The following is a 23,097-nucleotide window of genomic DNA, read 5'->3' as shown; positions in this document are numbered from 1 at the left end:
TCTCTAGTCTAAAAGCCTGAAGCGAAGAAATTGAACCCTTATAGAAGGGAAAAGAAAAGGGAGAAAAAACTTAGTGTTTGCTGAAGTAAATGCTCATTGGAATTGGCTGCGTTACAATAAATCCACATGGCTTTTACTTTTAGAGCTGACTTCTATCCGGCCTCCACAATACAGTTATGTGCAGTTTACTGACTAGTAACTGTCAGCTATTAGTGTGTCCACAGTACCCTTCATTTGATGTCTGTAAATGTCATCACGCTAGTGAAGCTGACGTGATTACCTCACTGCCAGGAACTGTTATCCAGTGCCCATTAATTAGTCTCCAGCCAACAAACAGCACAAGTTCTCTGCCTCTCGGGTTACCCTCATCACGGCAATCCAGGCAGCTGAACGTTTCTTATCCACATCTGTTAATCAGATCGCTTTTTAAGCCCCATTGCAAGAATTAAACCTGTTTAGGTGCAGTGCCAAACGCTTAAGGCTCTTACCCTGTTTATGTGTAGGAAGGAACTGCAGATAGACACAAAATGCTGGAGTAACTCAACAGGTCAGGCAGCATCTCGGGAGAGAAGGAACAGGCGATGTTTGCGGTCAACCCAAAACGTCACCCATTCCTTCTCTCCCGAGATGCTGCCTGACCCGCTGAGTTACTCCAGCATTTGGTGTCTACCTTCGATTTCAAACCAGCATCTGCAGTTTTTTTCCTACACAAGTCCGACACAAAATGCTGGAATAACTCGGCGGGACAGGCAGCATCTCCGGAGAAAAGGAATGGGTGATGTTTCTGGTCGAGACCCTTCTTCAGACTGGCCGGAGTAACTCAGTGGAGTCTGAAGAAGGGTCTCGACCTGAAACGTCACCCATTTCTGCCCTCCAGAGATGCTGCCTGTCTCGACGAGTTACTTCTGCAATTTTTGTCTACCCATTTATGGGCAGCTTTGCTCAGTAATGCAACTAGAACTGATCCAAGATTGCGCCCAAGCCAGGCGACTCTTTGTGAGCTGGTCACGGAAGTGGATCTGCAAACACGCATTACGATCGCTCCACCATTAGAAATCTCCACTCCAACAGCTGCTGCACACTGTGGATGGCTCGAATGTAATCATGCATTGTCTTTCCGCTGACTGGTTAATGCGCAACAAAAAAGATTTCACTGGACCTCGGTACACGTGACAATACATTAAACTCAACTCTTACCTTTCACCATTGCCCCGGCCCTGTGTGGGGTTACTGGCCACACAAACAAGTGGTTAATGGGGACTGAAGAATGGTCTCGACCTGATACATCACCTATTCCTTTTCTCCAGAGATGGTGTCTGACCCACTGAGTTTTTTTAGAGACATAGAAACAGACTCTTTGGCTCACCGAGTCCGCAACGACCAACGATCCCCGCACATTAACATTATCCTACACGCACTGGGGACAATTTACACTTATACCAAGTCAATCCCTGCACACTAACACTATCCTACACTAGGGACAATTGACACTTATACCACACCAATTAACCTACAAACCTGTACGTCTTTTGAATGTGGGAGGAAACCGAAGATCTTGGAGAAAATCCACGCACGTCACGGTGAGAACGTACAAACTCCGTACAGACAACGCCCATGGTCGGGATCGAACCAGGGTCTCTGGCACTGCAAGCGCAGTAAGGCAGCTGCCAGCTTTTACTCCAGCTTTTTGTGTCTATCAAGTGGTTAATGGTCTGACTTTCTCCAATTACTGCAAAACATTAGGCACTAAAGACTTAAAAGTGATTTTCTGTGGAGTGTTTTTAATACATAACAATGTACACAATTAACATGACTGCATCCTTCTAATTGCTGTTATACTGCAATTATATTGTCAAATTATCACGAGATGGGGTAAAAAGGTTAATAGCCAAGGGGAAAATACTCCAACGTTCAGAATGTTACCGCACACAATGGAAGATGATTGTGGTGTTTGAAAATTAATCACCCCCTCCCTTGAATGCTCATGCAGGACTTCCTTAGGGCTTCTTTGTCCCAGCCCAACTATCTATCTTCAGCTGGCATACCTCGCTCGGTCCGCATTAACGCAACTGATCTCCCGGTGGCCCAGCACTTTAACTCCCCCTCCCATTCCCAGTCTGACCTCTCTGTCATGGGCCTCCTCCAGTGCCATAGTGAGGCCCGCCGGAAATTGGAGGAGCAGCACCTCATATTTCGCCTGGGCAGTTTGCGGCCTGGTGGTATGAACGTCGACTTCTCCAACTTCAGATAGCTCCTCTGTCCCTCCCTTCCCCTCCTCCTTCCCAGATCTCCCTCTATCTTCCTGTCTCCACCTATATCCTTCCTTTGTCCCACCCCCGACATCAGTCTGAAGAAGGGTCTCGACCCGAAACGTCACCCATTCCTTCTCTCCCGAGATGCTGCCTGACCTGCTGAGTTACTCCAGCATTTTGTGAATATATCTATCTTCAGCTGCTCCATCAAAGGGCATTAAATGGCGATGGCATAATTTAATTCCATGCACAACTCCTCAGCAAATTACGGAGCCCTTGTTTACAATGCAACAAGACCTGAGCACCATTCGGACATAGATTAGAACATATTCCATAACCAGCCCATTATTTATGAAATCATATGCCCTAAAATTGATGGACCTAGTAGACTTTAATACTCTACAAATAATGTTTAGAGCAAAAGAAAGAACACTTCCTGACTGTACCCAAGGTTTGTTTTCAGTGAGGGAGAGCAGATATCCACTCAGGGGAAATTATATGTTTGAAAAAAAAGAGGGTAAGGACAAGTTTGAAAAATAGATGTGTGACTGTTAAAGGGGTCAATTTATGGAATAGTTGCAACAATGAATTAAAATAGTGTAGCAATATGTGTAAATTCAAGAAAATGTTCCAAAATATTATATTTGAAAGATACAAAATATGTGATCAGCACTGAGAAATGACGGACATGACAGAAATATAAGACAATAACTGCAGATGCTGGTACAAATGGAAGGTATTTATTCACAAAATGCTATAGTAACTCAGCAGGTCAGGCAGCATCTCAGGAGAGAAGGAATGGGTGACGTTTCGGGTCGAGACCCACATTCGGACTGAAGAAGTGTCTCGACCCGAAACGTCACCCATTCCTTCTCTCCTGAGATGCTGCCTGACCTGCTGAGTTACTCCAGCATTTTGTGAATAAATACCTTCGACATGACAGAAATGATGTTTCTTGATTATATTTGTGTTTCTTTCTATGTTTTGTTTATCTGCTTCTGACCTATGATGCTGTGTTTTTACAATTATATTTTGTTTTATTGTTTTGTTTCACTGCTATTTTGCCTAGTTAGGGTAATGCTTTGTTAAGTGCGGCACACGGTAGCGCAGCGGTAGAGTTGCTGCTTTACAGCGAATGCAGCGCCGGAGACTCAGGTTCGATCCTGACTACGGGTGCTGCACTGTACGGAGTTTGTACATTCTCCCCGTGACCTGCGTGGGTTTTCTCCGAGATCTTCGGTTTCCTCCCACACTCCAAAGACGTACAGGTATGTAGGTTAATTGGCTGGGTAAATGTAAAAATTGTCCCTAGTGGGTGTAGGATAGTGTTAATGTACGGGGATCGCTGGGCGGCACGGACTTGGTGGGCCGAAAAGGCCTGTTTCCGGCTGTATATATATGATATGATATGATATGATATTAAGGGTAAGTACAATAAGCTCTGGCTTCTGCCTACACTTTTTTTTCGGTCAGAGAATATCATGTGTGATTATATATTTTTGATTTTTGATATAATGATTTTGTACTATTTAACTTTCACAACTGTATGGTCAAATCTGTCGTATTGTATTGACCGGATAAACAAACAAATAAACGTATAAGATTATTAAGGGGTTGGGCACGTTAGAGGCAGGAAACATGTTCCCAATGTTGGGGGAGTCCAGAACCGAGGGCCACAGTTTAAGAATAAGGGGTAGGCCATTTAGAACTGAGATGAGGAAAAACTTTTTCAGTCAGAGAGTTGTAAATCTGTGGAATTCTCTGCCTCAGAAGGCAGTGGAGGCCAATTCTCAGAATGCATTCAAGAGAGAGCTAGATAGAGCTCTTAAGGATAGCGGAGTCAGGGGAGAAGGCGGGAACGGGGTACTGATTGAGAATGATCAGCCATGATCACATTGAATGGCGGTGCTGGCTCGAAGGTCCGAATGGCCTACTCCTGCACCTATTGTCTATTGTCTATTGTCTATAATAGATAGTTTTAAAAAACATAGAACAGAACAGCACAGGAACAGGCCCTTCAGCCCACAATGTCTGTGCCGAACATGATGCCAAGACAAAATCCTACCTGCCTGCACATACCGCACATAATCCATATGCAGGCACTCTCACAACGCGTAAGAAATATTTCGACAGGTACATAGATACCCTCATGAGGACATAGGTTTAAGGTGAGGGGGATTGTTTTAATTGGTATCTGAGGGGTCACCTTTATACAAACATAGGGTGGTGGGTGTATAGAACGAGCTGCTGGAGGAGATAGTACCTGGCAGGTAGTATCGCAATGCTTAGGAAGCATTTGGACAGGAACATGGACAGGAACATGGACAGGAACATGGATAGGACAGGAACATGGATAGGACAGGTTTAGAGGAATATGGGCCAAACGCAGGCAGGTGGGACTAGTGTAGATGACGCGCGATGGTCGATGTGGGCAAGTCGGGCTGAAGGGCTTGTTTTCACGCTGTGTGATTCTATGACTCTGTTATAATTTTCCGAACATTCAAGGAAACTAGGAATGGGGCAGGGAAATTTTGGAGGGGAGGACTTTGGCACTAGTGTGCATAATTCCATTAACTTTAAAATAAGTATAGAATAGGATAGGACCGTTCCACAAGATAAATTCCTAAATCAGGACGAGGAATTTTAATGGACAGAGAGGAATATTAACCTATGTCCCTCCGTCTAGCTTTGCATTTCACTCCTCTTCTCTCCTTAGAGATTTAGACGTAGAGATACAGCGTGGAAACAGGTCTTTCGGCCCGTGCCAAGCATCGATCACCTGTACACTAGTTCTATGTTATTCCACTTTCGCATCCTACACACTGGGGGCAATTTACTGAAGCCAATCAGCCTACAAACCTGCACGTCTTTGGAGTGTGGGAGGAAACCAGAACACCTGGAGAAAACCCGCGTGTTCACGGGCAGAACGTACAAAATCCACTCAGTCAGGACTCGTAGTCAGGATTGAACCTGGGGTCTCTGGCGCCGTGAGGCAGCAGCTCCAGAGTTTCTGTTGGAAACCGTCGAGGTAGAGGACAGGTACGGGTGTCAGGGGTTATGGGGAGAATGGGGTCAGGAGGGAGATATAGATCAGCCATGATTGAATGGCGGAGTAGACTGGATGGGCCGAATGGCCTAATTCAGCTCCGATCACTTATGGCCTTATGAGGACATTGTGCCACGGGGCAGAGGGACTGTCAGGCCGCGGCTATCCTCCGGCAGCAGGCGTGGCTCGTCCACTGTGGAACCGGGAAACCTGCCTGGGAGAGGGATGCCGCCGAGCCCGGCCCCTGTTCCTCCCCGCGGACCGGAGAACCAGATAGGAGGATGGAGGACACTGTCCTATCTGCCTCCACCACTACCCTTGGCAGCGCGTTCCAGGCACCGACCCCCCTCTGTATAAAATACCTGCCCTGGACTTCACCTTACAGCACTTGCAGCACTGGAGACCCGGGTTCATCCTGACTAGGGTGCTGTCTGTATGGAGTTTGTACGTTCTACCCGTGACCGCGTGGGTTTTCTCCAAGATCTTCGGTTTCCTCCCACACTCCAAAGACGTACAGGTTTGTAGGTAAATTGGCTCGGTGTAAGTGCAAATTGTCCCTGGCGTGGGTCAGGATGGAACCCAAGTCCCTGGCGTTGTAAGGCAGCAACTCTACCGCTGTGCTACCGTGCCACCTCTGACGTCTGATACAGCGTCAAATTCACTTAGGCCATAAGGGATATAACCTCTGACACCTGTACTAATAAAAATCTATCTATCTCAGCCTTAAAAGTATCCACTGACTTGGCCTCCACAGCCTTCTGTGGCAAAGAATTCCACAGATTCACCACCCTCTGACTAAAGAAATGTCTCCTCATCTCCTTCCTAAACATACGTCCTTTAATTCTGAGACCTCTGGTCCTAGACTCTCCCACTAGTGGAAACATCCTCTCCACATGCACTCTATCCAAGCCTTTCACTATTTTGTACGTTTCCATGAGGCCCCCCCCTCGTTCTTCAAAACTCCAGCGAGTTCAGGCCCAATGCCGACAAAAGCTCATTATAGGTTAACCTACTCATTCCTGGGGTAATTCTTGTGAACGTCCTCTGGACCCTCTCCAGAGCCAGCACATCCCTCCTCAGATATGGTGCCCAAAATTGCTCACAATATTCCAAATGCAGGCTTACCAGCGCCTTATAGAGCCTCAGCATTACATCCCTACTTTTGTATACAAGCCCTCTTGAAATAAATGCTAGCATCGAGTTTGCATTCTTTACTACCGATTCGACTTGCAGATTAACTTTTTGGGAATCCTGTCCCAGCATTCCCAAGTCCCTTTGCACCTCCGATTTCTGGGTTCTCTCCCCATTTAGAAAATAGTCGACGCCTTTATTCCTGCTACCAAAATGGATGAGCCACACTTTCATACACGATATTCCATCTGCCACTTCTCTGCCCACTCTCCCAACCTGTCCACTTGTACCTTCCAGCATTTTTCAAGCAAAATGGCTCCTGCAAAATCCCAATCCAAATCATGCAAGGTCAATGAGCAGGGAAATGATTCAGAAGCCAGCAGCCAAGACTTCTGCTGCCAAGACCTTATAATCCCACAGCAATTCGACTAACATGGTTTATTCTTCAACTAATAACATCGTAGCAGTTTATGGAGCATATTCCAGAATTTCTTCCTTAAAAATAACCCAAACAAGATGACTTGCCAAAACCTATCCATCAGTTTTGCAATGGTACAAATTTTGAAAATCACCACAAGGGGAATAGATTGCACAGAGTCTTTTACCCAGGTTAGGAGAATCAAGAGGACACAGGTTTAAGGTGAGAGGGGAAAGATTTATCAGGAAACTAAGAGTTAATTTTTCCATTCGGGGAGTGGTGAGTATATAGAACGAGCTGCCAGAGGAGGTCAAGTCAAGTCAAGTCCATTTTATTTGTACAGCACATTTAAAAACAACCCACGTTGACCAAAGTGCTGTACATCAGTTCAGGTACTAAGAAACGAACATACAATGGCATACAAACATAACAGCCCATACATAAACAGTTCACAGCGCCCCCTCAGAGGGCCTCAAACGTTAGGGAGTAGAAATAGGTTTTGAGCCTGGACTTAAAGGAGTCGATGGAGGGGGCAGTTCTGATGGGGAGAGGGATGCTGCTCCACAGTCTAGGAGCTGCAACTGCAAAAGCGCGGTCACCCCTGAGCTTAAGCCTAGACCGCGGGATAGTGACCAGCCCCAAGTCGGCCGACCTGAGGGACCTGGAGATAGAGTGGTGGGTTAGAAGATTTTTGATATAGGGGGGCAAGCCCGTTTAGGGCTTTGTATGTGAATAGGAGGAGCTTGAAGTTGATTCTGTACCGTACTGGGAGCCAGTGGAGAGAGGCCAGAATCGGGGTGATGTGGTCCCTTTTACGGGCGCCTGTCAGGAGTCTCGCTGCGGCGTTTTGGACCAATTGTAGGCTGGACAGGGATGATTGGCTGAGGTGGTTGAGGCAGGCACTGTAACAGCTTTTAAAAGACGTAGAGAAGTTGGAAGGTCATGTGGTGGTTACATCAGACGCTGGTGAGAGGGTGCAAGTTGGAAAAGATGAAGAGAAGATTTAGAAGGTTGTTGCCAGAACTCAAGGGTCTGAGTCATAGGCAAATGGGAATAGTGTAGATGGGACATGTTGGTCGGCGTGGGCAAGTTGGGTGGAAGGGCGTATTTCCATGCTGTATGACTCTATGACTAGGACACTTGGACAGATTCATGGATAGGAAAGGGATATGGGCCAAACATGGGCGGCACGGTGGCGCAGCGGTAGAGTTGCTGCCTTACAGCGAATGCAGCGCCGGAGACTCAGGTTCGATCCTGACTACGGGCGCCGTCTGTACGGAGTTTGTACGTTCTCCCCGTGACCTGCGTGGGTTTTCTCCGAGATCTTCGGTTTCCTCCCACACTCCAAAGGCGTACAGGTATGTAGGTTAATTGACTGGGTAAATGTAAAAATTGTCCCTAGTGTGTGTAGGATAGTGTTAATGTGCGGGGATCGCTGGGCGGCGCGGACTCGGTGGGCCGAAGGGCCTGTTTCTGCGCTGTATCTCTAAATCTTTTAAAAGAAAATCTAAATGGGAGTAGCTTAGATGGGGCATTGTGGTCGTTATGGACAAGTTGAGCCAAAGAGTCTGTTTCTGTGCTTTACGACTCAATGACCATTTAACATTTGGCCGGGTCTTAGCAGAAGGAAGACAAAAAATGGTGTCAGAATCCGTATAGAAGTTTAACAGCAGAATGAACAGATATAATAGGATATGATTGCTTCTTTGCTGAAACTTCAAACTTGTTTGGATTCTGTATTGTTCAAGTGCACAGTGGCAGACCAGTCTGCTGAACCAAGCTGGGATGAGAAGGGTATCACATGACTACTATTATTAGAAATCAAAATAGACCACGCTGGAAACACCCTGCAAGTCAGGATGCGGGAAGTAAAACAGAGCTCACATCTTTGGTCTGAAATGGCAATTATGTGCCACTCTTGCCACGGATGCTGTCTGACCTGCCGAGTGTTTCCAGCATTTTCTGATTTAGTTGCACATTTCCAGCATCTGCAGCTTTTTGTCTTCCATTATAAGAGCTAGACTAAGCTAAAATCAAACGGAAAAACAAAGATGTACACTATATAATGACAACAACAACATTTCAATAGACAATAGACAATAGACAATAAGTGCAGGAGGAGGCCATTCGGCCCTTCGAGCCAGCACCGCCATTCAATGTGATCAAGGCTGATCATACTCAATCAGTACCCCGTTCCTGCCTTCTCCCCATACCCCCTGACTCCGCTATCCTTAAGAGCTCTATCTAGCTCTCTCTTGAATGCATTCAGAGAATTGGCCTCCACTGCCTTCTGAGGCAGAGAATTCCACAGATTTACAACTCTCTGACTGAAAAAGTTTTTCCTCATCTCTGTTCTAAATGGCCTACCCCTTATTCTTAAACTGTGGCCGCTGGTTCTGGACTCCCCCAACATTGGGAACATGTTTCCTGCCTCTAACGTGTCCAACCCCTTAATAATCTTATACGTTTCGATAAGATCTCCTCTCATCCTTCTAAATTCCAGTGTATACAAGCCTAGTCGCTCCAGTCTTTCAACATATGACAGTCCCGCCATTCCGGGAATTAACCTAGTAAACCTACGCTGCACGCCCTCAATAGCAAGAATATCCTTCCTCAAATTTGGAGACCAAAACTGCACACAGTACTCCAGGTGCGGTCTCACTAGGGCCCTGTACAACTGCAGAAGGACCTCTTTCAACGACATTTGGGCAGGAGCAAGGGTAGGAAAGGTTTGGAAGGATATGGGCCAAATGCCGGTAAGTGGGACTAGCTGAGATGGGGCAACCGTGTTTGGCATGGGTGAGTTTAGTTTAGTTTAGTTTAGAGATGCAGCATGAAAACAGGCCCTTCGGCCCACCGGGTCCGTGCCGATCAGCGATCACCCATGCATCGGTTCCATCCTGAACACGAGGGACCATTTACAATTTTACCAAAGTCAATAACCTACAAACCTGCAAGTCTTTGGAGTGTGAGAGGAAACCAGAGCACCCGTAGAAAACCCACTGATCACAGGGAGAAGGTATCCGTGCTCAGGATCAAACCCGGGTCTCTGGCACTGTGAGGCAGCAACTCTAATGCTGCCTTACAGCATTGATTACAGCAACGCTAATGCTGCACCACTAAGGCAGAAGGACTCATTTTCATGCTGTATGTTCTTACAATTGATTTTCTACAGATAAAATATTCATTGTCCTCCTTTGTTACTTAAAATGTTGCCACCCAAATTTTTGGCTGGTCCACTAAAAGTAGATTTTACATTGGTCATAGAGCCTTGGGGTACAGGCTCTTTGGCCCATCTTGCCCACGCCGACCAAATCCGCATTCGTTTGCCTGCATTTCAGTTTAGGTTATTGTTACGTGTACCGAGGTACAGTGAAAAGCTTTTGTCGCGTGCTAACCAGTCATCGGAAAGGCAACCCATGATTACAGTCGAGTCATTTACAGTGTACAGATACATACAGAATACAGAGCTTTATTGTCATTCGGTACCGAGATACCGAACGAAATTACATGATAAGGGAATAAAGTTTAGTGCAAGGCAAAGCCAGCAAAGTCCGATCAAGGATAGTCCGAGGGTCACCAATGAGGTGGATCGTAGCTCAGCACTGCTCTCTGCCTGGGGTAGGACGGTTCAGTTGCCTGATAACAGCTGGGAAGAAACTGTCCCTGAATCTGGAGGCATTTGGCCCACAGCCCTCTAACCCCATCCTGTACATCCGTCTATACTTCTTTTAATAGTTGTATTCGCTTTCATGGCTTCCTATGGCAGCTCATCCCAGATACAGACCACCCTCTGAGTGGGAAAAGCTGCTCCTGAGGTCCCTCATAAATCCCCTCCCTCTCACGAGAGGAACCCCTTATAAAGAGTCAAAGTACAGGTGCAGCACATGATGAGAAAGGCAAATGGTATATTGGCCTTTATCACAGGAGGCTTGGTGGGTGGGAGTACGTGGTTCTCTGTAATTAGATAGTATGGTATATTGGCCCTTCTGAGACTACAGCATTAGATCAATGGTATATTGGCCTTTCTGAGACTACACCCAAAGCACATTTAGGAAGGAGTCGAGGAGAAATTTCGTTAGTCAGAGGGTGGTGAATCGGTGGAATTTTTTGCCACAGAAGGCTGTGGAGGCCAAGTCAGTGGATATATTTAAGGCAGAGATAGATAGATTCTTGATTAGTACGGGTGTAAGAACACGCATGTTATGGGGAGAAGGCAGGAGAATGAGGGAAAGATATATCACTCATGATTGAATGGCAGGGTAGACTTGATGGGCCGAATGGCCTAATTCTACTCCAATTCCTTATGACCTTATGACCTTACTGTGTGCCGTTTTGGTCCCCTTACCAAAGAAAGATATCCTAGCCATCGAGAGAGCAAGCAGAAGTTTATTGGGGGCTGGTGGATTTGGTCCAAAAGGAAAGATTGATTAGACGAGGTCTGAATTCTCTAAAGATATGGAAGAATAAGGAAAGATCTAATTCAATAGACAATAGACAATAGGTGCAGGAGGAGGCCATTCGGCCCTTCGAGCCAGCACCGCCATTCAATGTGATCATGGCTGACCATTCTCAATCAGTACCCCGTTCCTGCCTTCTCCCCATACCCCCTGACTCCGCTATCCTTAAGAGCTCTATCTAGCTCTCTCTTGAATGCATTCAGAGAATTGGCCTCCACTGCCTTCTGAGGCAGAGAATTCCACAGATTCACAGCTCTCTGAGTGAAAAAGTTTTTCCTCATCTCAGTTCTAAATGTATAAATGTATAAATTAGGGCAGCTCCCGGCGAGAGTTGTGGCCGTGCTGGAGTGGACCAGGCCGCTGGTCAGGAGCCAATCAAGACTGGGTCGGCCGGCAGCCAGCACGAACAAGCATGAGCCCGGCAACCAAAGTGGCCGCTCAGAACAAGGTCATAAGGTCATGTGATAGGAGCAGAATTAGGACATTCTGCCCACCAAGTCTACTCCGCCATTCAATCATGGCTGATCTATCTCTCCCTCCTAACCCCGTTCTCCTGCCTTCTCCCCACAACCCCTGACACCTGTACTAATCAAGAACTTAGCTATCTCTGCCTTAAAAATATCCATTGACCTGGCCTCAAGCCTTCTGTGGCAATGAATCCCACAGATTCACCACCCTCTGGCGAAAGAATTTCCTCCTCATCTCCTTCCTAAAGGAACATCCTTTAATTCTGAGGCTATGACCTCTAGTCCTAAACTCTCCCACTATTGGAAACATCCTCTCCACATCCACTCTATCCAGGTCTTTCACTATTCAGTAACTTTCATCGAGGTCCCCCCTCGTCCTGCTAAACCCCAGCGAGTACAGGCCCAGTGCTGTCAAACACTCATCATATGTTAACCCACTCATTCCTGGGATCATTCTTGTAAACCTCCTCTGGACCCTCTCCAGAGCCAGCACAACCTTACTCAGATATGGTGCCCAAAAAATTGCTTACTATACTCCAAATGCAGCCTGACCAGCGCCTCATATAGCCTCAGTATTACATCCCTGTTTTTGCATTCTAGCCCTCTTGAAACAAATGCTAGCATTACGTTTGCCAAGGAACAAGAACGGGCCCAATTAGTGTGAACGGGTGATTAGACAATAGACAATAGGTGCAGGAGTAGGCCATTCGGCCCTTTGAGCCAGCACTGCCATTCAATGTGATCGTGACTGATCATTTACAATCAGTACCTCGTTCCTGCACTCTCCCCATACCCCCTGACTCCGTTAACATTAAGAGCTCTATCTAACTCATTAAGAGCTCTATCTAATTCATTAAGAGCGCTATTGATGGACTAAGTGGGCTGAATGGCCTGTTTCCAAGCTGTATCTTTCAAACAATCAAGTATTTCAGAGTCTTACAGCAAAATAATGGTGGGGAGAGAATCGGACTTGATTAGGATGATAAGGGTTAAACATTCTGAAAAGTAATCTGAGCAGAACACCAAACAGCAAGTAAGGCATTTCCAAAGTAAATTAGTCTGTGCATCCACTAAACCATTCTCTGTCCTCAGCATTAATCCTTTCATTTATCCTGAACTAACCACTGATTTTATTAAGTCTGCAGCTCCGACCAATATTATTGTTCAGACCCAAGCATTTAGATTTTCACAATGATACTTGTATTAATTGTCCTACAGAGACTGCTGTCTAACCATGATGGGAAACACAGATAAAATCTGTTCCATTATGCATCTTGTCATTAGTATTTGTGAAATATGAATGACAACAATCATTTTGTCTTACCCAAATGTCCCAGAGCTTCACGAAGGCATAGGACTTATACTGAAGGTGAGGATTTTTTTTTTTTAGATGTAGAGATACAGCGCGGAAACAGGCCCTTTGGCCCACCGAGTCCGCGCCGCCCAGCGATCCCCGCGCATTAACACTATCCTACACAAACTAGGGACAATTTTTACATTTTACCCAGTCAATTAACCTACATACCTGTACGTCTTTGGAGCGTGGGAGGAAACCGAAGATCTCGGAGAAAACCCACGCAGGTCACGGGGAGAACGTACAAACTCCGTACAGACGGCGCCCATCGTCAGGATCGAACCTGAGTCTCAGGCGCTGCATTCGCTGTAAGGCAGCAACTCTACCGCTGCGCCACCGTGCCGCTGTGACTGGAATTAATGACTGGAAATGTCACTGGAATTAATGGTTTGACAAGAAAAGGCTTGTTTGGATTAGTTCAGTTTACAGATATAGTATGGACTCAGGCCCTTCGGCTCACTGAGTCCGTGCCGACAAGTGATCCCCGCACGCTAACACTATCGAACACGCTGGGAACAATTTACAATTAAACCAAGCCAAGAAACCCGTACGTCTTTAGAGTGTGGGAGGAAACCGGAGATCCTGGAGATAACCCACGCAGGTTCAAAAGTTCATAAGTGATAGGAGCAGAATTAGACCATTCGGCCCATCAAGTCTACTCCGCCATTCAACCATGGCTGATCTATCTCTTCCTCCTCACCCCATTCTCCTGCCTTCTCCCCATAATGCCTGACACCCGTACTAATCAAAAATCTATCTGTCTCTGCCTTAAAAATATCCATTGACTTGGCCTCCACACCAGCGACACTAGTCAATTAGACCAAATTGCCTGCATTTGGCCCGAATACCTCTGAATCTTTCTGACCCATGAGTCCGTCCAAATGTCTTTCAAATGTTGTAATGGCATCCGATGCTACCACTCCTTCTGGCGGCTCATTTCATGTACCCTCCATTCTCCGGCCCTCTCGCGGCACGGTGACGCAACTGGTAGAACAGTGTGAACAGGTGATCGATGGTCAACACGGACCCGGTGGGCCGAAGGGACCGTTTCAAAGCAGTATCTCTAAACTAAACGAAGTTAAACTATAAAATAGTTCATTGTTGGCAAAGGGCAAGGTGAGTACGAGGCATACACTCAGTAACTTTTAACCAGGAGGACAGTAGAACTAGTCGGAGAACTAGGATTTTTTTAGATTTAGATTTAGAGATACAACGCGGAAACAGGCCCTTCGGCCCACTGAGTCCGCGCCGCCCAGCGATCCCCGCACATTAACACTATCCTACGCACACCAGGGACAATTTTTACATGTTACCCAGGCAATTAACCTACATACCTGTACGTCTTTGGAGTGTGGGAGGAAACCGAAGATCTCGGAAAAACCCCACGCAGGTCACGGGGACAACGTACAAACTCCGTACAGACAGCGCCCGTAGTCAGGATCGAACCTGAGTCTCCGGCGCTGCATTCGCTGTAAGGCAGCAACTCTACCGCTGCGCCACCGTGCCGCCCACATGGGGGAGGGATGGAGAGAGAGGGAAGGCAAGGGTTACTTGAAGTTAGAGAACATTATGAGACATGAAGCGTACAACAGTAGAAGATCCAATTGAAGATCTGTGGCCAAAATTGCATCCTTTGAAATAAAATGTAAATAGATTTTTAGGTCTCAGCGTCTTCTATAATTGCTGCACTAACTTTGAGATTGAATTTACTCAATTTCAACTCTGACTGAATCCACAGTCACTGCACCATGTAATGTGCTTAACCCTGGTTAGGGTCTCGAGAAGGGTCTCAACCCGAAACGTCACCCATTCCTTCTCTCCAGCGAAACTGCCTGTCCCGCTGAGTTACTCCAGCTTTTTGTGTCTCTCTTCAGTTTAAACCAGCGCCTGCAGTTCCTTCTGACAGAAACTCATAGGTACTCCTGGTTTATTTCCCTTTTCTCGTGAACCTCTAATATATCATTCGTCGATAATTCAAAAAATATGTTGTTTTTTTTAACAATCATCTGAGAGATTAAAGTGATAACTATGGGTTCAAAGCGTATATTGGATAATGAATGGCCTCCAGAGAGTGGACGTGGAAAGGAAGACTCCAGTAATGGGATAGTCTGGGACCAAACGGCACAGCCTCAGAATAAAAGGGTGGACCTTTAGAACTGAAACTCTTAAGGATAGCGGAGTCAGGGGGTAAGGGGAGAAGGCAGGAACGGGGTACTGATTGAGAATGATCAGCCATGATCACATTGAATGGTGGTGCTGGCTCGAAGGGCCGAATGGCCTCCTCCTGCACCTATTGTCTATTGAAACGAGGAGTCAGTTCAGTTCAGTCTAGTTTATTGTCACAGGTACAGTGGAAAGCTTTTGTTTGTTTGTTTTGTCATTTCTTTAGCCAGAGGGTGGCGAATCTGTGGAATCCGTTGCACATTTTGGCCATTTTTAAAGTGGAGATTGATAGGTTCTTGTTAAGTAAGGATGGCAAAAGTTAAGGGGGGGAAGGCAGGAGATTGGGGTTGACGGGAAAAATGGATCAGCAAGGGATTGAGTGCCATAAATTCATAAGCTCTAAAGTCGTGGGGAGCAGAATTAGGCCATTTGGCCCATCGGGTTTACTGCACTATTCAATCATGCCTGGTGTGTCATAGCTGGCTTTAAGGTGAGAGAGGCCAAGTTTAAAGGAGACTAGACCAAGTGGACCCTTTGGGCCCAAACCTCTCCTGCATTGGTGCAGCACCCTCTACTCCCCCCCCTCCCCCCCTCCCTCCTCCCCTCCACCTCCCCCCTCCCTTCACCCCCCTCCCCTTCCCCTCCCCTCCTTCCCCTCCCCCCCATTCCATCCTCCTCAACCCCCCTTATCCTCCCTCCTCCCCCTCCCTCCCTCACCCCCCCCCTCCCTCCACCTCCCTCCCTCCCTCCCTCCCTCCCTCCCTAGGACAATAGACAATAGACAATAGGTGCAGGAGAAGGCCATTCGGCCCTTCGAGCCAGCACCGCCATTCAATGTGATCATGGCTGATCATTCTCAATCAGTACCCCGTTCCTGCTTTCTCCCCATACCCCCTGACTCCGCTATCCTTAAGAGCTCTATCTAGCTCTCTCTTGAATGTATTCAGAGAATTGGCCTCCACTGCCCTCTGAGGCAGAGAATTCCACAGATTCACAACTCTCTGACTGAAAAAGTTGTTCCTCATCTCTGTTCTAAATGGCCTACCCCTTATTCTTAAACTGTGGCCCTTGGTTCTGGACTCCCCCAACATTGGGAACATGTTTCCTGCCTCTAATGTGTCCAACCCCTTAATAATCTTATACGTTTCGATAAGATCCCCTCTCATCCTTCTAAATTCCAGTGTATACAAGCCTAGTCGCTCCAGTCTTTCAACATATGACAGTCCCGCCATTCCGGGAATTAACCTAGTAAACCTACGCTGCACTCTAGGAGATAGATTTAAACTTTAAAATGTGAATAACTTAAAAAATATAACACCGATTTCAATGAAACTTCTTCCATGAGCACCACAGGGACGACGGTGAGTAAGGTGGGCCTAAAATTGTCGCGCTGTCGTGTACCATTTTGGCTGTAGTTCAGGAACAAACAAACAAACAAACAAGAGTTTTAGTATATAGATATAGATGTGTGGGGTAAGTTGTTTTTTTACACAGAAAGTAGTGGGTGCCTGGAGGGGAGGTAGTTGAGGCAGATACGATAGTGGCATGTAAGCTTTTAGATAAGCAAATAAATATGCTGGGAATGGAGGGATGTGGACCATGTGCAGGCAGAAGAGATTAACATGTCTTGGCATCATGTTCAGCATGGACATTGTGGGCCAAGGGGCCTATTCCTGTGTTGTAATGTTCTATGATCAATGGTGGGTTTAAGAGGAACAGGCAAATGGATATATTTTTTTAATGTATGGCAGGAAGAGTTTTATTTGTAATGTTAATGTTTAAAAGTTGACGATAAAACAAGCCTAGTGTCTAAACAGTAGTCATACATCAAGGAAAATTATAGTTAGAAAGATTACTGAGATGAACCTTGCTTCATAAAACATTAACAACGTCTGATGTGCGTGTGTAGGAAGGAACTGCAGATGCTTGTTTACACCAAAGAAAGGCCCAAAATGCTGGAGTAACTGAGCTCAGGCAGCATCTCTGGAGTACACAAAGGGTGGTAGGTGTATGGAATGAGCTGCTGGAGGACGCAGTTGAGGCAGGTACGATCACAACGTTTAAGAAACATTCAGACAGATACATGATAGGACAGGTTTAGAAGGATATGGGCAAATGTGGGCAGGTGTGACGAGGGTGGATGGGACATGTTGGTCAGTGTGGGCACATTGGGCCAAAGGGCCTGTATCCAGGGCCGTTTTTACAGCATTACAGGCCCCCGGGCAAAGCAGTGTACTAGGGCCCCTACCGTTACTCTCCCCCACCCCCCTTTCCCCACCAGCCCCCCCCCCCCTCATGCCGGCGAAAAGCACTTACCGAAAAGCACTTAGCGATGGACTTAGGGTGCTACATTGTTGCGAAAAGCACTTACAGATCGCTGTGAGAAGCATTTAGTGACCGAAAATGTTGTGAAAAAAGCACTTATTGAACCTACATTTTTAAAGTAGTATTTATTTATTGCAAGTCACTTAACATACACAGATCAGCATGGGGCCCCTATGCTCGTGGGCCCCCGGGCAAGTGCCCATCAGGCCCATGCGTTAAGACGGCCCTGCCTGTATCTACGCTGTTTGACTCTGAGTAGGTGACGTATCGAGTCGCAACACGTATGGTTGCGACCCAAATAGTCACCTATTCCTTTTCTCCACAGATGCTGCCTGACCTGCTGAGTTACACCAGCATTTTGTATATATCTATGATGCATGCATGTTGAGGTCAAATCTTCAAAATGTCTACCTTCACATCAAAAGACAATATCATTCATTAATAGTCTGTCGTACAGTGCTGCATTTGCTCATGTTTCTGGCAAAAGACTCTGAAAGAGCCTGAGAGAGATTGCATACTTCCAAACATTTGTAGGAAATATGTTTGTCTGAAAAGTTTATATACTCATTGGAGTTCTAATTCTGGTTCTCATTTAGCTGGTCTACTGTTCTATGTATTATAGAGTGCTAATGCTTCACATAATTTTTACCACCTGTAAACATTTTAAACTAGAAGATTATTTTTTTAGTTTAGAGATACAGCGCGGAAACAGGCCCTTTCGGCCCACTGGGTCCTCGCCAACCAGCGATACCCGCACATTAATACTGTCCTATACCCACAAGGGTCAATTATTACATTTACCAAGCCAATTAACCTACATACCTGTATGTCTTTGGAGTGTGGGAGGAAACCGAAGATCTCGGGGAAAACCCACGCAGGTCACGGGGAGAACGTACAAACTCCGTACAGACAGCACCCGTAGTCGGGATCGAACCGGGATCTCCGGCGCTGCATTCACTGTAAGGCAGTAACTCTACCGCTGCGCCACCGTGCCGCCCCATTATTCTGTCTTTTGATCGGGAAGGGAGCATTACATATTTTACAAACCAAAGGCAAAATATTGAAGGGCGCTGGAAACTAGAATAAAAAATAGAAGGTGCTGAACATTCGCAACAAGTTGGGACATGTTGTATAGGAAATTAACTGCAGATGCTGGTACAAATCGAAGGTATCACAAAATGCTGGAGTAACTCAGCGGGTCAGGCAGCATCTCTGGAGAGAAGGAATGGGTGACGTATCGGGTCGAGACCCTTCTTCAGACAGATGCTGGTCGCTGTGGGCACGGTGGGCCGATGGGCCTGTTTCCACACTGTTTGACTCTAAGTTAGGTAAGCATGATGAAAGAGCATCAGCCTTAAACGTTAACCATTCTTTTCTCTTTAAGAAGTTGTCTGGCCTTCAGTTCACTGTTAGTTATTACTTTACTTAACCTGTAGACTTTAGAGATACAGCATGGAAATGGGTCCTTCAGCCCACCGAGTCCACACTGACCAGTCCCCAGTGTGTGTAGGATAGTATTAGTGTGCGGGGATCGCTGGTCGGCGAGGACTTGATGGGTCGAAGGGCCTGTTTCCACGCTGTATCTCTAAACTAAGCTAAAACTAAATGACCAAAATGCAACAAATGGCTTTTTATGCAATTTTAAAAAGTTTATTTCGAGAATAATTACTGTAATTCACCCTCAAACATGAACAAGCCTAAATTTCAACATGATGTTAAAAGTGGTGCATCAATCACTAATGGCCTCCTATTTAAAAATGTATGTTTCTCTACATCTCCCTGTTGGTCACTGATCACAAAGCTAGCATCATTAAGACTCATTTGAAGGGGAAGTCATTTAATAGTCAGCAACATTATTTTCATTTCAAGGCCTAGGCAATCAAGAAAATAACATTTAGACCCAAATTTCAGAGACTGATGATGATTTAGCACCCGCCAGCTACAGTGAAAGACAGCATGACAAACACAAGAGAGATTACTGACAGGCATCCTGACCAAGGCCGACTCTCCCAAAGACCCATTTACACCCACTTCAGACGAGGGGAAGCGTCAAGTCGAGTATATTGTCAGATGTAGTTAACAGTTTATTGTCAGTAGTGCAAAAATACGCATTTCGAAAGCAATTCCATGGTAGTTGTGTAGGTTTAAGTTTATCTACAACACACGATGCCTCAGAAAAGCCACCAGCATCCACAAAGACTCTTCACACCCCTGCAACAGTCTGTTCGAACTCCTTCTATCGGGCAGACGATACAAGGCCTTCTACGCCCGCACCTCCAGACTCAGGAACAGCTTCATCCCCAGGGCCATAGCTGCTATGAATCGGTCCTGCTGAGCCGGATGGCCACAACGCATAGATCAACTTGCACTTTACCCTGTCTAAAAACTGTTACAATTGTTTCGTTTCGTTGGGTTGCTGTTAATTACTTAAATTATTGCATCGTATGGGAGGCGCATTCCCAATCTCGTTGTACCCCTGGGTACAATGACAATAAAGATATATTGTATTGTATTGTATTGTTGTTATGTGTACTGTGCTACAGTGCAAAGCTTTGGTTTGCATGCTATCCAAAAAAGATCAGCTATATCATGCAGAAATACAATCAAGGCAAACTCAACTACAATGGAGAGAGCAAGGGAAGAAGATACAGAGTGGAGGATATAGTTCTCAGCGTGACAGTGCACCAGATCCAAAGACAAAGTCCAATGTTTCAGTGGGTAGAGGGGACTGCTTCCAGAAATGTTATGTTCCTGCTGTTTTTCCTTTCGTTGGCCACATACACCATGTTGCCACAGCAGTATGTGCTCCGAATGTCAGAGCATCGAAGGGATTTGCAGGAGTCGCTGCCTCATCAGAGACCCACACCACCCTGGCAACGCCCTCATTTCACTCCTGCCATCGGGAAGAAGATACAGGAGCCTGAAAAATGTAACGTCCAGGTTCAGGAGCAGCTTCTTCCCAACAACCACAAGGCTATTAAACACTACGAGATGAGAAAACATTTCTTCACACAGAGAGTGGCGAGTCTGTGGAATTCTCTGCCACAGAAGGTAGTTGAGGCCAGTTCATTGGCTATATTTAAGAGGGAGTTAGATGTGGCCCTTGTGGCTAAAAGGATCAGGGGGTATGGAGAGAAGGCAGGTACAGGTTACTAAGCTGGATGATCAGCCATGATCATATTGAATGGCGGTGCAGGCTCGAAAGGTCGAATGGCCTACTCCTGCACCTATTTTCTATGTTTCTATGTTTACAACCTCCAATAAGCTCTGAGCTACATAGACTTGGGGGCATTGATTTTGTCTTTTTATACTAATATTGTTTTTCTGCTTTTTATGTGTACATATCTACATGTGTGTGCATATGTATATGTGCGTGTGTGGTGTATGTGTATATGTATACGTGTGCTGAAGAAGGGTCTCGACCCGAAACGTCACCCATTCTTTCTATCCAGAGATGCTGCCTGTCCTGCCGAGTTACTCCAGCACTTTTTTTGTCTATCTTCGGTTTAACCCAGCACCTGCAGTTCCTTCCGACACATATCTATTGTGTACATGTATGTATATGTGAGTGTGTGTACATATCCAAACACTGACCTTTTTTTTTCCTCGTTTATCATCTAGTTTGCAGTGCACTAGGTTTACACATTCTGTTGTGCTGCTGCAGGCAAGAATATCATTGTTCCATCTGAGACATATGACAATAAAAGGCTCTTGACTCTTGACTCCCCATTCATGTGCTGTGTGAGTCCCCAATCAATTCTCACTGATTTATACTTTGTAACTAAATTGCCATTTTCCGCTGTATGTTCATTGTTGAGCAGCAGAACGCAGAATCCCGTTAGAAACACACTCTGGGGAGAGCAATCTACCAACTGTCACACTGAATAACCAGAGAGTTATAAGGCAGGAAGTATAGAATTACCAGCAGTACTGAGATCATCGCTGGCTTCATATCGATGTGCTGCATAAGCAATTCCAGTCATAAAACAGAATTTTTTTATTATATAGTTGAAACCACATCACATGGGGCTACATTTCAGGAAAGACTGCTGGGAACATTATGGTTACAATTACAGTAGATTCTACAGCTTTCAACAGCAACGGTGAAATGTGGCTGAGTACTTATAGCGGAGCAGATGCCTTCCACTGCAATGGGCTGACATGCTTATTTAACCCATTGTGTTACAGAGTCACACAGATACAGTGTGGAAACAGGCTCTTTGGCCCAACTTGCCCACACCAGCCAACATGCCCCAGCTTTAAGAATAAGGGGTAGGCCATTTAGAACGGAGATGAGGAAAAACTTTTTCAGTCAGAGAGTTGTGAATCTGTGGAATTCTCTGCCTCAGAAGGCAGTGGAGGCCAATTCTCTGAATGCATTCAAGAGAGAGCTGGATAGAGCTCTTAAGGATAGCAGAGTCAGGGGGTACGGGGAGAAGGCAGGAACGGGCTACTGATTGAGAATGATCAGCCATGATCACATTGATTCAAAGACACGACAAGTGAACATACAATGAACAATACAATAAATTACCAGTTACGTTATGAAAGCAAGCAAGTAAAATTTTCAGACTCTATGTCTGAAAAGCAGCAGTGTGATTTACTCAAGGGAATAACTAGGTTTTATTTTTATTAACTTTGTTTCTCAAAAACATGATATTGTAAAGGGTTTCACTGTTCTCAAATACAGCCTGATATGTGGACATTGACTGCTTTGGCCAAGGTGGCCACTTTCTGCTTCCTGACCTAGGATCTTTCCAATGTGTTGCTGGTTTTGGTCCCATCTCATAGTTTGCTGACGTCTACTGCGTCAGAGAAGTCACTCAAATCACATGCTGGGAGAGAGAAAGTCTGCTTGCTATTCCTTCTGCCAAAGTTGGTACGCTTTAATAGATTTCTATAAACCCTTCCCAATGTTACATCTACAAACCCTCCCAAGTCAACATTTCATTTGGCTTCTTAGTTACTGGCCGCACCTGCACATTAGCATCCTGTGTAGGAAGGAACTGCAGATGCTGGTTTATACCGAAGACAGAACAAATTGCTGGAGTAACAGGGCGGGTCAGGCAACATCTCTGGAGAAAAAGTATAGGTGATGTTTTGGGTTGGAACCCTTCTTCTGAAGAAGTTCCCTGTGCAAGGTTTTCATATCTCTCTGTATCTGTACACTGTGGACGGCTTGATTGTAATCATGTATAGTCTTTTCCCAGACTGGATAGCACGCAACAAAAAAGGTTTTGACAGTACCTCATAGAAAATAGGTGCAGGAGGAGGCCATTTGGCCCTTCAAGCCAGCACCACCATTCATTGTGATCATGGCTGATCATCTACAATCAGTAACCCGTGCCTGCCTTCTCCCCATATCCCTTGATTCCACTAGCCCCTAGAGCTCTATCTAACTCTCTTTTAAATTCATCCAGTGATTTTGCCTCCACTGCCTTCTGTGGCAGAGAATTCCACAAATTCACAACTCTCTGGGTG

The 23,097-nt window shown here is 45.8% G+C and overlaps 1 protein-coding gene across 4 annotated transcripts in view; it reads right to left on the bottom strand.

Moving 5' to 3' along the window:
- Positions 1 to 23,097, bottom strand: part of lhfpl2a (LHFPL tetraspan subfamily member 2a) — a 205,979-nt gene that overhangs the window by 70,385 nt on the left and 112,497 nt on the right. Inside the window, exon 3 of one of the 4 annotated variants that reach the window (XM_078396747.1) lies at positions 8,732 to 8,874. The exons of 2 other annotated variants lie outside the window; for them this stretch is intronic. The gene's annotated coding sequence lies outside the window, so the exon portion shown is untranslated. Of the gene's footprint in view, positions 1 to 8,731; positions 8,875 to 21,210; positions 21,276 to 23,097 lie in introns of those variants that run through there. One more of the 4 variants, XM_078396749.1, reaches the window with a different exon arrangement.

This window comes from Rhinoraja longicauda, chromosome 3 (genome assembly GCF_053455715.1).
Source record: "Rhinoraja longicauda isolate Sanriku21f chromosome 3, sRhiLon1.1, whole genome shotgun sequence".
In the NCBI taxonomy this organism is placed as follows: Eukaryota; Metazoa; Chordata; class Chondrichthyes; order Rajiformes; family Arhynchobatidae; genus Rhinoraja; species Rhinoraja longicauda.
This window is presented reverse-complemented; position numbering and strand designations above follow the sequence as displayed.